This window comes from Dermacentor silvarum, chromosome 7 (assembly GCF_013339745.2).
Source record: "Dermacentor silvarum isolate Dsil-2018 chromosome 7, BIME_Dsil_1.4, whole genome shotgun sequence".
Lineage (NCBI taxonomy): Eukaryota > Metazoa > Arthropoda > Arachnida > Ixodida > Ixodidae > Dermacentor > Dermacentor silvarum.
Genome location: NC_051160.1, coordinates 38,134,291 through 38,146,317, shown reverse-complemented (window position 1 = coordinate 38,146,317; position 12,027 = coordinate 38,134,291). Strand labels below are relative to the sequence as shown.

Sequence of the window (12,027 nt, the reverse complement as noted above, 5' to 3'; positions counted from 1 at the left end):
GTTGAACACCGTCAAATCGTTGACGTAGGTGGTGAAGCGAACATATAGTAAGCGGGGTGTTTGCGCAGTCACATCTCTGTCTGTATCTGTGTGTCTCTAACTGATTTCCTATGAACACGAGTCACGGGATAGTTTCGCCTATTTCTAATAGATAGAACTGCCGGAGTAGCTTACCAATACGATATGATGATTAATGACCAATTCGCCCAGCTTTCCACATTACTGTATTTTTTAAACTTGAATCTTTTCTCTTCTCTATCTCACTCTCTATCGCTACCACAAACACTACGAACAGATTGTGTCATTTCGACGCCGACTCTTTTGTCTTTTCTATCTCCAGCATACTGCGAGATTTCGTCAAACTAACATCCCATGTAAGTGTCAGAACCGCAGACAATTGAAAGAAAGAGTAAACTGCTGTTGCCCGGCAGGCTATGGCCACCATCGCAATGATCACGACTACGACAAGAAACAGTCGTTTCACAAAGCAAGATTCATGAATACCGATTGTGTTTAATTTTGAGCGTAGACTATAAGGCACAGCTGCAGAGAGCAATGGAGCTTGTAGAAAACCAAGTTTTAGCGTGAAAAAAAATTGCTTAATCTTCGAACACGTTTAGCACAAAACGTAAGCAATGGAGCGTCGTCTCTGCGTTCTTCTGACCTGCTTACTTGCCTGCCTAATTTTGGTAGAAGGTAAGCTAAGCAATATTCAACGAGCACAATTCGCAACTATGAAATGTCACGCCGTGCACAGTGCGTGCAGCCTATCGTGGCTCGATGTCTTGTCCATGTTTTAGAATGATTTTGGAAGAACACATTCAAGTGTAGTATTCTCCTAAGACCCCTTGTACAATATATTGCTAAGGACTTAATTTTTTTCCTAAATTCGCTTGCAAAACGATTTCTCAACACATTCATTCTGGATTTGATGGCCGGTGCATGTGTACCTGTACAGAAGAACCGGTAATTTTGCATGTATTCGCGGGTTTCTTTTACTATCGGCAAAACACATTTATATGGCACGTATCGAGCAACATAAAATACTGTATCACGAGTTTTTCATATTGCTCTACAATTCTCTCATTCACGCTTTTCATCTAATGAGAATAATTGAGGCATTGAATAATTATTTTGGGCGAATGATCTAAATAAGCGGAATGCAAAAAAATAATGTGAGTATCTCCAAGCGACGCCAAACAACATTACCTTGGTTTGGTCTAGCTACGTGGCAATTGAATATTTTTAAAGTTTGGCTCAATTTATCTGAAACACCCTGTACATTCAGGCAAGATTATCTATGTCCGCATAGATGTCGCATGTTCAATTGCGTGCAGCCGACGGCAAAATTTTTAGATACTTTTTTCAATGCGATTATCATTCCTGCCTGGAATCCTTGATACACTAGTTGCTATGTTTTCAACTGGGTATCTAACCAGTTTTCGTCAAACTCCAGAATAAAAAAAAGGCGACGTATTCATCTCACAATGATTGTCCACGTTAATGCGTTTAGCGTTGCATCAATAAAGTGGCGTAACGTGTTGGCACCAACAAAAGAAGTCATGTATGATGCATGTATGATGCATGTATGATGCATGTACTGCAGTGTACTTCTTCTTTCGGCTTCCCAAAGAACACTCCGCGCCATCTAGCATCACCACAGCGCAGTGTTGCCAGGTCCGACAAGGCGGCGTAGCCAAAGCTAGAGAAGTTGTAGCCCAAATGTAGCCAAACAGAAAAAATGTGCAAAATAATTCGTAGCCAAATATAGCCATTTTGATTTGCAATTTTATTTGTGTATACATTTTCACATTCGACTTCGGTAATCCTTTTTTTGCACAACTCGTCGTAACAAAATGTCCGTGCCACCGTGACGGTCGGCCTTTGACATCAACAGCGACATGATGCTTGCACAGAACACTTTTTCGTTGGCCACGGAAGCTCTTAAGTGATGATGATTATTGTGGTTTATTGGCGCAAGGGCCAGATGTGGCCAAAGAGCGCCAAGACGATGGTAATGGCTTGTTAGTGGTATATAAATAGTCAATTATATGAACATTACATGTAGCATGGCTGTAAAGGGGCCTAAAAACAGTCGCTGTAAAGCGCATAAAATCTATACGTAATAATATCATGGCAATGACTAATGATGTGTACTATACGCATGAACAATACATTGCAAAAGAATCAAAAGCTCTTAAGTTCCAGCGAATCGCTGCAGAGGGCGAAATCAGTGCTTTTATTTTATGACAGATAGTACTAAGTTATTATTATTAGTTATTTAAAGCAATATTATCTACGAACTCTGCTTTTTAGCTGTCGTGAACACAAAATAATGTTTAGCGTCATCGATCTCTCACATTATCTCTTCCTACGGCGTAGATGTTCAGCTGTCTAGCGATTGACGAAGGCGACGTGCTCACGGCTTCTTTTTTGATGAGCTAAAACAAGTATTTCGCACTAATATCTCGCGTTATTTGTCTCATCGTCTTATATTGCTTTCTCATTTTTTGTCTTTGTTTTTCAATTAGCCTGACTCGGATTAGCTGGGACACACACTGCCCATATAGTGTCAATTTACATCAACCTGGCCGCCATCTTAGGTCTCTAGCACGCCAAGAACATGCGTTAAGAAAAGGGACAGGCAACAGATGCCACTCACTCTCTGAATCGATGTAAGCGAAGCTTTAAGATATTACTGTGCAAACCGGCACATTAGTGTAAGTAAGAAGCGCGCAGTCGTTTTCGGCGAGGAACACGTCCCGAACTCGCTCAAAATGGTAAAAGCCGCGATTGCGCACAAAAATGGTAAACAACAAATTGATAATAGTGGTAATGCTGTGAAAACCGGTTACTGTCAAAAAGCAAGCCATATTGATGTGCTAATAATGTTTTAGAACATGGGCCTCTATAGTTTAAGGCCCGAAAGAGCTTTGCGGGTGTTAGCGTTGGGGCATGCAGGAATGAAGAGTTTTGGAATAAGCGTTTTGCGTTTGCGGATAGCGTGTTGCGTTTGCAGAGTCACTGTGGCGTTAAAGAAAAGCTGTTATAAATATTAAAATAAAATATGCCACTTTATAGGGAAAGTAATTTATACTTTCGTGTTTTCGCCTTTAATTACAATTTAGAACTTATTCCATTAGCAGCATGCAACTTGTTGCGCTTAGTTTTAAGTAACCAACTTTACGCACCATCACCCAGCCAAGTCAATCCATGATAGGCCTACCAGCCATGAAATCGGCAGTTGAATTCGTAATCCGCGGCGTATAATGAATCAATCTTCATTACACATGTTAATTGAGAGAAAGCGATAACCTCAATCACTTCTAGCTTACGAACTTCACGAATTACCACGAATCGAGCACAGTTTTCTGCTAGGTTAGAACCGTCGCTTCGGTGGGCGCCGCCATGTTTGTTGACGAAAGTTTTGGGGCAGCTTTTGGGGCTCCTGCTAAATCGATGAAATAGCGTGCCCGACGCAAAACACAAACACAGTTCCCGTCTTGCGCATGCGCAGTGGCTTCGACGCTATTTCTTTGGGGCCCCAATACGTTAGAGGCCCCTATTCTAAAAGTCTAATAATTGCTGGGGTTTTACGTGCCAAAACCACGATATGATTGGGAGGCATGACGCAGTGGGGGACTCCGGATTAATTTTGGCCACCTCGGATTCTTTAACGTACACCTAAGTACAAGGGTGTTCCTGCATTTCGCCTTGATCGAAATGCGGCCGTTCGTGGCAGGGCATCAAACCCGCGTCCTCAAGCCAGCAGCACGACACCTCACAAGATAACACGGTGGGTGAAGTTCATGTGACGTGGTGCATTGATGTCATCGTGGCAAACATGTTTCAATATTAGGCAGAATGAGTATCTGCATCCATGACGTTACGGGCAAACCATCTATAAGTAAAAGCACCAGAACCCAGCTTTGGCTCGGGGTCTTGCTCCCATTCTTTTTTATACGTTCTCGCATACTTGGCCCTACTTCCCCATGTTTGGATTCTCCTCTCTGAGGAGGATCCGATCTTACGTCCAACCTATCGAAATGAATCTCGAATCTAAGCACGGAGAAAAATTCATCTCACAGGAAAAGGAAAATGGCAGTAAAGCTTCGCGTCAGAAACGTGGAGTAGGTCGAAAGCTGTGCCCGGCGCAATACTTCATCCGGATGACATGGCCATGAACACACTTGAGCGTGTCATCCACCCGTGCTTCCCTTCTTTCATGTCGGCGCCACGGTCGCCCAACGGCCCCGACCCTATGTTATTGCTCTCCCTTCCTGAACATAGCCATGTTAGTACAGTGTACTGTGACAAACCCACAACTCCCAGTTTCATCCCGATGCCCGGGGATCGGGAGCCTAACGGTCAAGCAGGGTGTAAGTTTAAGTGCATCAAAGATCAAAGCCACCGGCTCAGACAACGGCGCAGAGAGGGGAGGAAAGGCCGGCGAGAGGGGTCATTTCGCGCACGCACACACGCACAGCCACGCGGAGGGCTCACCCAGCTAAAACATAGCCATCGAGGTTTGCTTCTACCCCATCAGAGCCACCTCTGGAGCGTGGATTAGGGCGCCACTTATAGCCCAAACACAGCCAAGTCGCAGATTTTCAGTAGCCCAAATATAGCCACATAGCCAACTCGTCCAAGTCGACGCCAAAAAAATTTTCCCGTAGCCCAATTTGGCTATATATAGCCAAACCTGGTGACACTGCCACAGCGAAGCCTGCACGTGGCTTCCAAAATAGATGGCACGCCGGTGCGTGCGAACGCTCAGGAACGCGGCATGCAGTAACGGTGCTCGTCTCCCACGCTTCTCTCTGGACATGCTTCGTCATCTATAGTGGCACTCGCAAGATTTCCGCGGTTTGCGCGCCAGTGCCTGCGAACGCTGAGAATTGTTCCCTCGCTTGCCGCACACACAGTGGCACATGATGAAATCCAATGCTGGATTTTAGAGCGCCCCATACTGAATGCATTCATTGCGTAGCTTCCTAAAACATTGGCGTGAAAGGCGTTCGTTGATTAGAAATGGCACGTACCCAGTGCATTTGTAGCGGAGCCTGTTAATGCGTAGAGTTGCCGCCCTTGAGTAACCCTTGTATGAGGTTCATCATCGTGGAAATTTAAGGGACAATTTCGGTCATTGCAGAGCGGCACATTCCCCCTGACGCATACCTAGTCACCCAAGTTGGTGTCAAAGACGTTAATTTAGCAGACCTCAGAGACCTCACAGAAACTTCACGTGGACTTCGCAGTGGCGTCGCTAGTGGTGCAACCTGTCTAGAGGAAAGCGCAAAGAGGAAGTGCGGCTGCAGTATAATACCGCATACCTGGCGCGTTTCAGTGGTGGTGATACCTTGCGTTGCTGCATTGCTTCAATGTTATGCGGAATACGTCAAGAGTCGCCATGAGACGGGTTCAGCCCGATTTTTTATGTCATTCAAGAGGGGAACATACCCTGTAGAACATACCCCGTCACCCAAGCTAGCATGAAAACTTTTCTTTGAACAGCAGCACATACGCAGTGGCATGTATCCGGCAACCCAAGTAGGCGTAAAAGATGTTCATGAAGGGACAGCACATACACCGTATAGAAACCCAGTGACATAAGTTACCACCAAAGATGTTTTTCGAAGAGCACCACTTAATCTTTGTCACATACCCTATACACAAGTTGGTCCTCCGCCAGATGCTCTTGAACCAAATTTCCTTCTGTAAAAAATTGGAAGTGCACTCATCCTATGGTGATGATTGGCGATGATAATGCGATGAATATTCTTTCTCGCAACAGGGTTTTTTAGTGATTATACGTGATGGATTCCTGTTATGGTGGAATTGACGAGACAGGGACAGGGTTGTAGGATATATTCAATTGTCGAATTATTTTCTTGTGAGTGGCTTAGTTGCTTTATGCATACCTATTTATGTACAATGATGTACATTTGAATATGTACAGACGATATGTACGTTATATACATATGTACAATTTAGGACGGAATGTTCATCTCTTCGGCAGTGCTAGTAGATAGCAGCGAATCGCCGTCTCGCATGTCGCTGATGACGATGAGCTCAAGGCGATGGATACAGAAGTATGGTGCATCCGTGCGAGGTTTAAAGTATTTGATACCGCGGGCAAAGTTGCGGTCGAGCACACCAGCGGGCCTATCCAAATGTACAGCGTTGATAGAGGACCACTCAGCGCCAACCGCTTTCCTCATGTACTCGGAAAACTACGCATTCTGGGCTTCGAGAGGTCGATGCTAAATACCCCTCAGATTGCGAGCGTCATGTCTTGCGCTTAAGCGTTATCGTAGCAAGGTATGAATGTAGTCTTGCTGTAGAAATTTTAATGCATTCACATGAATCGCTGCACCATCTTCTTGGTGTCCCCGGGCTGACATTCACAGCGGCGACGACGATGTTTTGGCCGTGGTACACGACGCGACCCATGCGGATGTCTCCGACACTGTTGTGCACTAGCGTATCGTCAACGTGGGGCGAACGACGTAGCGTGACGAATTAGATGGTGTACTTACATGTTACATGTGACAACGCTCCTGCATAGGTCGACATCGGTGCACCTTGACTTGGACAACTTGCTGTGCCTGACCAGTTCAAAGCCACTTGCAACAATGGCCAGTTCTCAGTCGTACAACTGCATGTTTCCTGAGCAAAGCAGCCTGGTGCTATAACCATTCGACCATCGACTACACGGTGACAGAGGTGGACGTGAAAACAGACACATATAGATAGATAGATTGATAGACAGATATATATATATATATATATATATATATATATATATATATATATAACCACCAGACAGTCCGTGAGGCACCCTAAGAATGCTAATTGCAGTAAAAGAGCCCTGTGCTGTAACCATTACAACATGGACAACCGAATGACCTAAGTTGGCGTGGGTCTGAGATTAGGGTTAGGAAAGAATATAAATAAAGAAGTGAATAAAGAATAGATACACACCGTAGATGGCTGTAAGTATTCTAAGAATGGCAATTGCAACGAAACAAGGACGTTTGTTGGATTTTTGAATCAGACTCTGTTATCACAGAAACTGCGAGGTACTTCGAAATCTTTGCCGCCAATTTAACTATTGCTAGGCATGCAGCGCAGTAAAACACGTGGCAGAATCATAAAATGCAGTTTAGCCAACAGAAGACCCCGCATCTAAGATGCGTCAAGGATTCAAAAATATTTATAAAAGTGAATTGATAGGTCCGAGCATTCATTCACGAGCATGCATAGCATTCATGCTGACTTATATGCTGCCTGAAGCAACGCCAATTCAAAGTTATGGCAAGTGCGTGTCATCGGTCGTGGTAGGGTTCAAAAGAGGCCAAGTTCTGACCAACTGAGTGATGGCGCCATACGTCACTATGTGGCGTGTTTCGTCAATTTTTGTTATAACGCACACATGTGCGATGTTATACCGCATGTGTGATGACACATGATCGCTATCTGCTAACAAAGGCTAGGCCTTCTCTGAATTGTCGAGAAGCAATTTCACTACCGCAGTGATAACGCTCAAACTTCGCTTCTGAAGTGAACTAAAGCGTTCCCTGGGCTTCTTGACAGCCCGTAAGCTTAAAACAGGCACGTTTAACGTCGTGTAATGAACTTCATTAATCTTCCCTGAGCATGCTGTATATGTTTTCCAGGTACGACTTGTATGACCTAAAATGGATATTTAAAGCTTACCATATATAAACTTAATTATTCACCTAACATATCAAACGTCGGAAATAGTATTGATAATGCAAGACGACTGTGAATTTAATGTGTCGTTTGTCTCAGAAGTGTGACTTAACACACTACGTTATTTTTTTTAATTTGGTAAAAGGTACATGACACATCCGTTAAACAGGGTGCTTCATTTTAGCTGCACCAAACTTTAAAAAATTGCCTGTGGCAGATAGCACAATTATAATCACTTTATCTATACTACTCGATGAGGCGGCCACTACTTCTACGAGAAATCAAAATGCCTAATTGAAAAATTGACATAATCACGCATATTATCTTTTAATTCATAATTTTACGACACATCTTTCAATATTCGAATATAGCCTTTGAGTTCGCAAGGCGGATCCACTTCGAACGAATTCTCAGGACTGAACCAGTTTCGAGATATTTATTTTCAAAGTGTCCAATGAAATGTATGGTCGTTGCAGTTACCTTTTGAGGAAATCTCTGTTTTATGAATTGACGCACAAAAGTACCTGGAACACCAGTGTATTTTGTCGGACGCTTTGAAAATTAATATCTCAAACTGGTTGAGTCCTGATAATTCATTCCTAGTGGATACGCCTTGCGGACTCTGCGGCTATAATTCGTAGATTCAAAGCTGTGCCGTGAAATAATTATTAAAACGTTAAACAGCATAATTATGTCAATTATTCAATTAGACGTTTCGATTTTTTATGGAAGTGATGGCTGCCTCATCGAGTAGTTTAAATCAAGGAATATAATTGTGCTATCTGCCACAGGCAATATTGAAAAATATGGTGCGGCTAAAATGAACCACCCGGTAGAGTACATATTCAAATCAGGTCTGACCTCAATGGGCGAGACCTTCCACCATATGTTTTAGTGACCGCCACATTCACGGTTTAAAGGGTTTTTTAATTAACTCGTGAAAACGAGTACTTCATTGATAGCTTCTGTTTAAAGTATGGAAAAAATTTAATGTGCGTTTAAATGTCCAGATATAGTTGCATGCAGGCAAATGAATTAAATGTACAACAAAGTGTTATATTTTCTTCATTTACATTAACTTCAAGGCGGCCGTTCTTTCATCACATTCCGGCCTTTATACCGTTTAAGAACATTTCCTAGCTCAAGCACCCGTTTTTTATGTAATGTATCATCGTCTGCTTCTATGCTTTGTAGGGAGAGGTAAAGGAGGATGTTCCAAGAAACCGAGAGGTGGAAATTGCGCAGGCCACCACAAAACGTGGTATTATGATGTGAAAACCAAGACTTGCAGAGCTGAATTATTAGGAGCATGTCCCGGGGCAAAGATGCTAAATAGTTATTCGACATGCGAAGAATGCCTGCAGAGATGCAGACGTGGCCTCAGTGAGTGAAACGCACTTCTTTTCCTTGTCTCGTCTGCTTGTCCTTCTTGACTACAAGCAAACTGAAGGTGTAGTGTACTACAGTTCCATCTAATATTTCCGGTAGGCGTAATATCAGAGTTTTCGGTGCCTAACACCTGCGTGTAAATGCAACTTTATTATTTTAAAATGAGAATAACACATTGAACTACAACACAAGGCTCAGATATAGCAGCGTCCGTGTGTGTGTGTGTGTGTGCATGTGAAAGAGAAGCCATGGGAAGACTGTGTATTGACAGCGTGAACACGCACTACGCTCTTTCTGTTAGGAAAAATAAACACATGCGATGATGCTTTCTGTACAATCAAATGAAATCAAAGTCGCCTACATCTTCTGTCTTGCAGAGAAACACCACGCGGTCATTTCCCTGCAAAATGCAATTTGTGATAGTTGCACGTTGTCAAGATAGGGTGTTATCGCAGATGGCCCGTCAAGCACGATGTAAAATGCATATAGGGTGGTGTCCCCAATCGCAGTATAGTTCACTGTGGCCATAAATTATTCTTCTTTAGAGCTAAAGAACTACAGTCGGAGTCACTCTTGTTGGCTTGTTCTGAGAACTCCGGAACCAACCAGCGACGTCTAGCGGTAGTTGCTGGCCCCAAAGGTGCCTGACAGCTGCCGTAAGACATCGGACCCAGCAGCTAGTGTTAGATGTCGCTGCAGCTGCCTCCGGAGCGCCCAGTAGGCTGCGATTGCCGCGCTCTACACAACGGTGATGCCGACTGTACGGCTTACAGACTGATATTACTAACGCGAAATATATCTGCTAAGGTTCATTTCGCAGACACTACATTCCTTCATGTACAAGGAATTGCTTCTTTTGCGGTTGTATTTATGAAGCCCGCTACGCTACATTAACCTTATTTTATAGCTGTTAGAATATTTTTTTCATGGCGAGAGAGAGAGAGAGAGAAATAACTTTATTAATGAAAAATATGGTTAAGGGGGCCGGAGGGTGGGTCCTTAGTCCAGGACTCCAGTGGCCACCGCCATGGCGAGAGCAATTATATAGACACTTCAAGTGGATTTTTGCCGTCGGCATCGCTGTCGCCGTGAGCTTTCGTATAAAGTCCAAGGGGGATAAAATCGTCGCCGCATGCCATATGTGCAAGTAAAAGCAAGCGGGGGACGCGTGCTTCACGGAGAGTGAACGCACGGCAGAGAGCAAACGCGACTTCTTACGTCGCGCGAAAGGCCGTGGGGGTACGCAAGGGAGGGGGTGGGGGTGACGCAGTGCTGCGCCACCAAATGTGCACCAAAAGCGGGAAGGCAGCGCGGGAGACAGGCGGGGCGGCTTCTACTCTGACAACTGCGTTACATTTGCGCTCGTGCGGGCTGTCGCGCGCACCGCATCTTGAAAGCGATCTCCATACGGCTCTGACCTTTGTATGCGCTGTGCTTTCGCCGCTCAGTTTCGTAGAAGCGATACACAGCACGAATCTTGGCTCGCGGCGTTTGCCCGCGCTTGCTCACGCCAGCGTTTTGACAGTGGTTGTCTGCGGCAATCGAGTGCGATCTATTCATGGTGTCTTCTGCGCCCTGACACCACACTTGTTAATTCAGTTAGTAAGCGAATGTGCCCAAGTTTATGCAGCCGATAAAATTACTATCCCTACTCCATATAGCTCTCCATTAATTTGCTATGGCAATTGATGCTTCGCCTTTCGGGCGGAACTGCGACATTTTTTATTGGAAGCTTCATTTTTGGAGCTGTCATTACATAGCTTAGGCATGATGACGAAGTACCTTTTCAAGGAACTCCAGGTTTCAAGTGCTGCACATAATATTGCCGCACATTTGTACCATCACGACGCGCCATGCTTGCGACTGATTGTGTAAGACTTCTAAGAATTTTGTCAATGTTGGGATATTTTCAGAGGTTGACCAAGTTAAGAAGACCTGCATACTTCATGCATAAACTGCAAGAAGGTTATCCAAAATGCATGAAGCAACCTCGCCTTCATATAAACCTACTTTGCAGTAGACGCAAGAATAATGGTAAAATAAAAGAAGAAGCAACCGTGTTACTGCTTGGATTCAATAGGCACGTGTGTCTGTTTGTCTGTGTCACTCTCGTGTGTCTGTTTTGTTACTTCAATTGTTACTTCAAAATCAAGCCGTCAGTACGTGCTCGACTTCGCAAATTATACAAGATACCACTCATTTTATGCAATAATTACGTGAAATATTAGCGCGGATGTTTTTTAATGGAATACTTCGTACGGTGTGTATTCGTCATACATGCACAGAGAAGAAGCCTATTAGCATAATGCACTTTTTCTGTTTATTTTAGACTGCCTTTACAAATTTGCAAATGTACAGATGCAATGAAAATCTACAAATGCAAATTATCCTGCCAAATGACAATCAACAATTTCGCTAGTAGAACACAACCATCGAACCAGACCCATGCAGTATATGTTAGAGTTAAAAAACGTTGCAAACAGCTGATTCAACACTTTAACAGCCAAGGTAATGTCACTAAAGACTGCAAGAACGTTACCTGCCAATTTCCCTGCTTTTTAAACTGTATTGCTGTATTCTATTTTTTTCGGAAATGTAAAGACTGTTCGGGCAATGCGTAGGCAAAATTTTAAAGCCTGTGTCATATTTAGGGGTCAATTGAAAAGTGCTAAACTCTCGTTACTGGCCCGTTGAGAGGCGGTAAATAAAATTCCTAGGAAGTCTTTCCGCTTCCCTTGGAGGACGAAATACGGCACAGGTTTCATATCTGCAGTATTTTCACATTTTCATATCAGTCATATCCGCGTATTTGCTGACGAGTGTGCTGGGTTCCATATCATAACTAAAATCAGTGGCCAAATCTTGCCTCAAAATGACATAAGCAATATACAAAATTGGTGTGATGACTAGGTAATGACACCA

The 12,027-nt window shown here is 43.7% G+C and overlaps 1 long non-coding RNA gene across 1 annotated transcript; it reads left to right on the top strand.

The window, feature by feature from the left end:
- The first annotated feature begins 521 nt into the window (after positions 1 to 521).
- On the top strand, positions 522 to 11,191 carry LOC119459466 (uncharacterized). Its single transcript, XR_007467789.1, has 3 exons — positions 522 to 696; positions 8,911 to 9,099; positions 11,019 to 11,191. It is a non-coding gene; the product is annotated as an uncharacterized LOC119459466 (long non-coding RNA).
- The last annotated feature ends 836 nt before the right edge of the window (positions 11,192 to 12,027 follow it).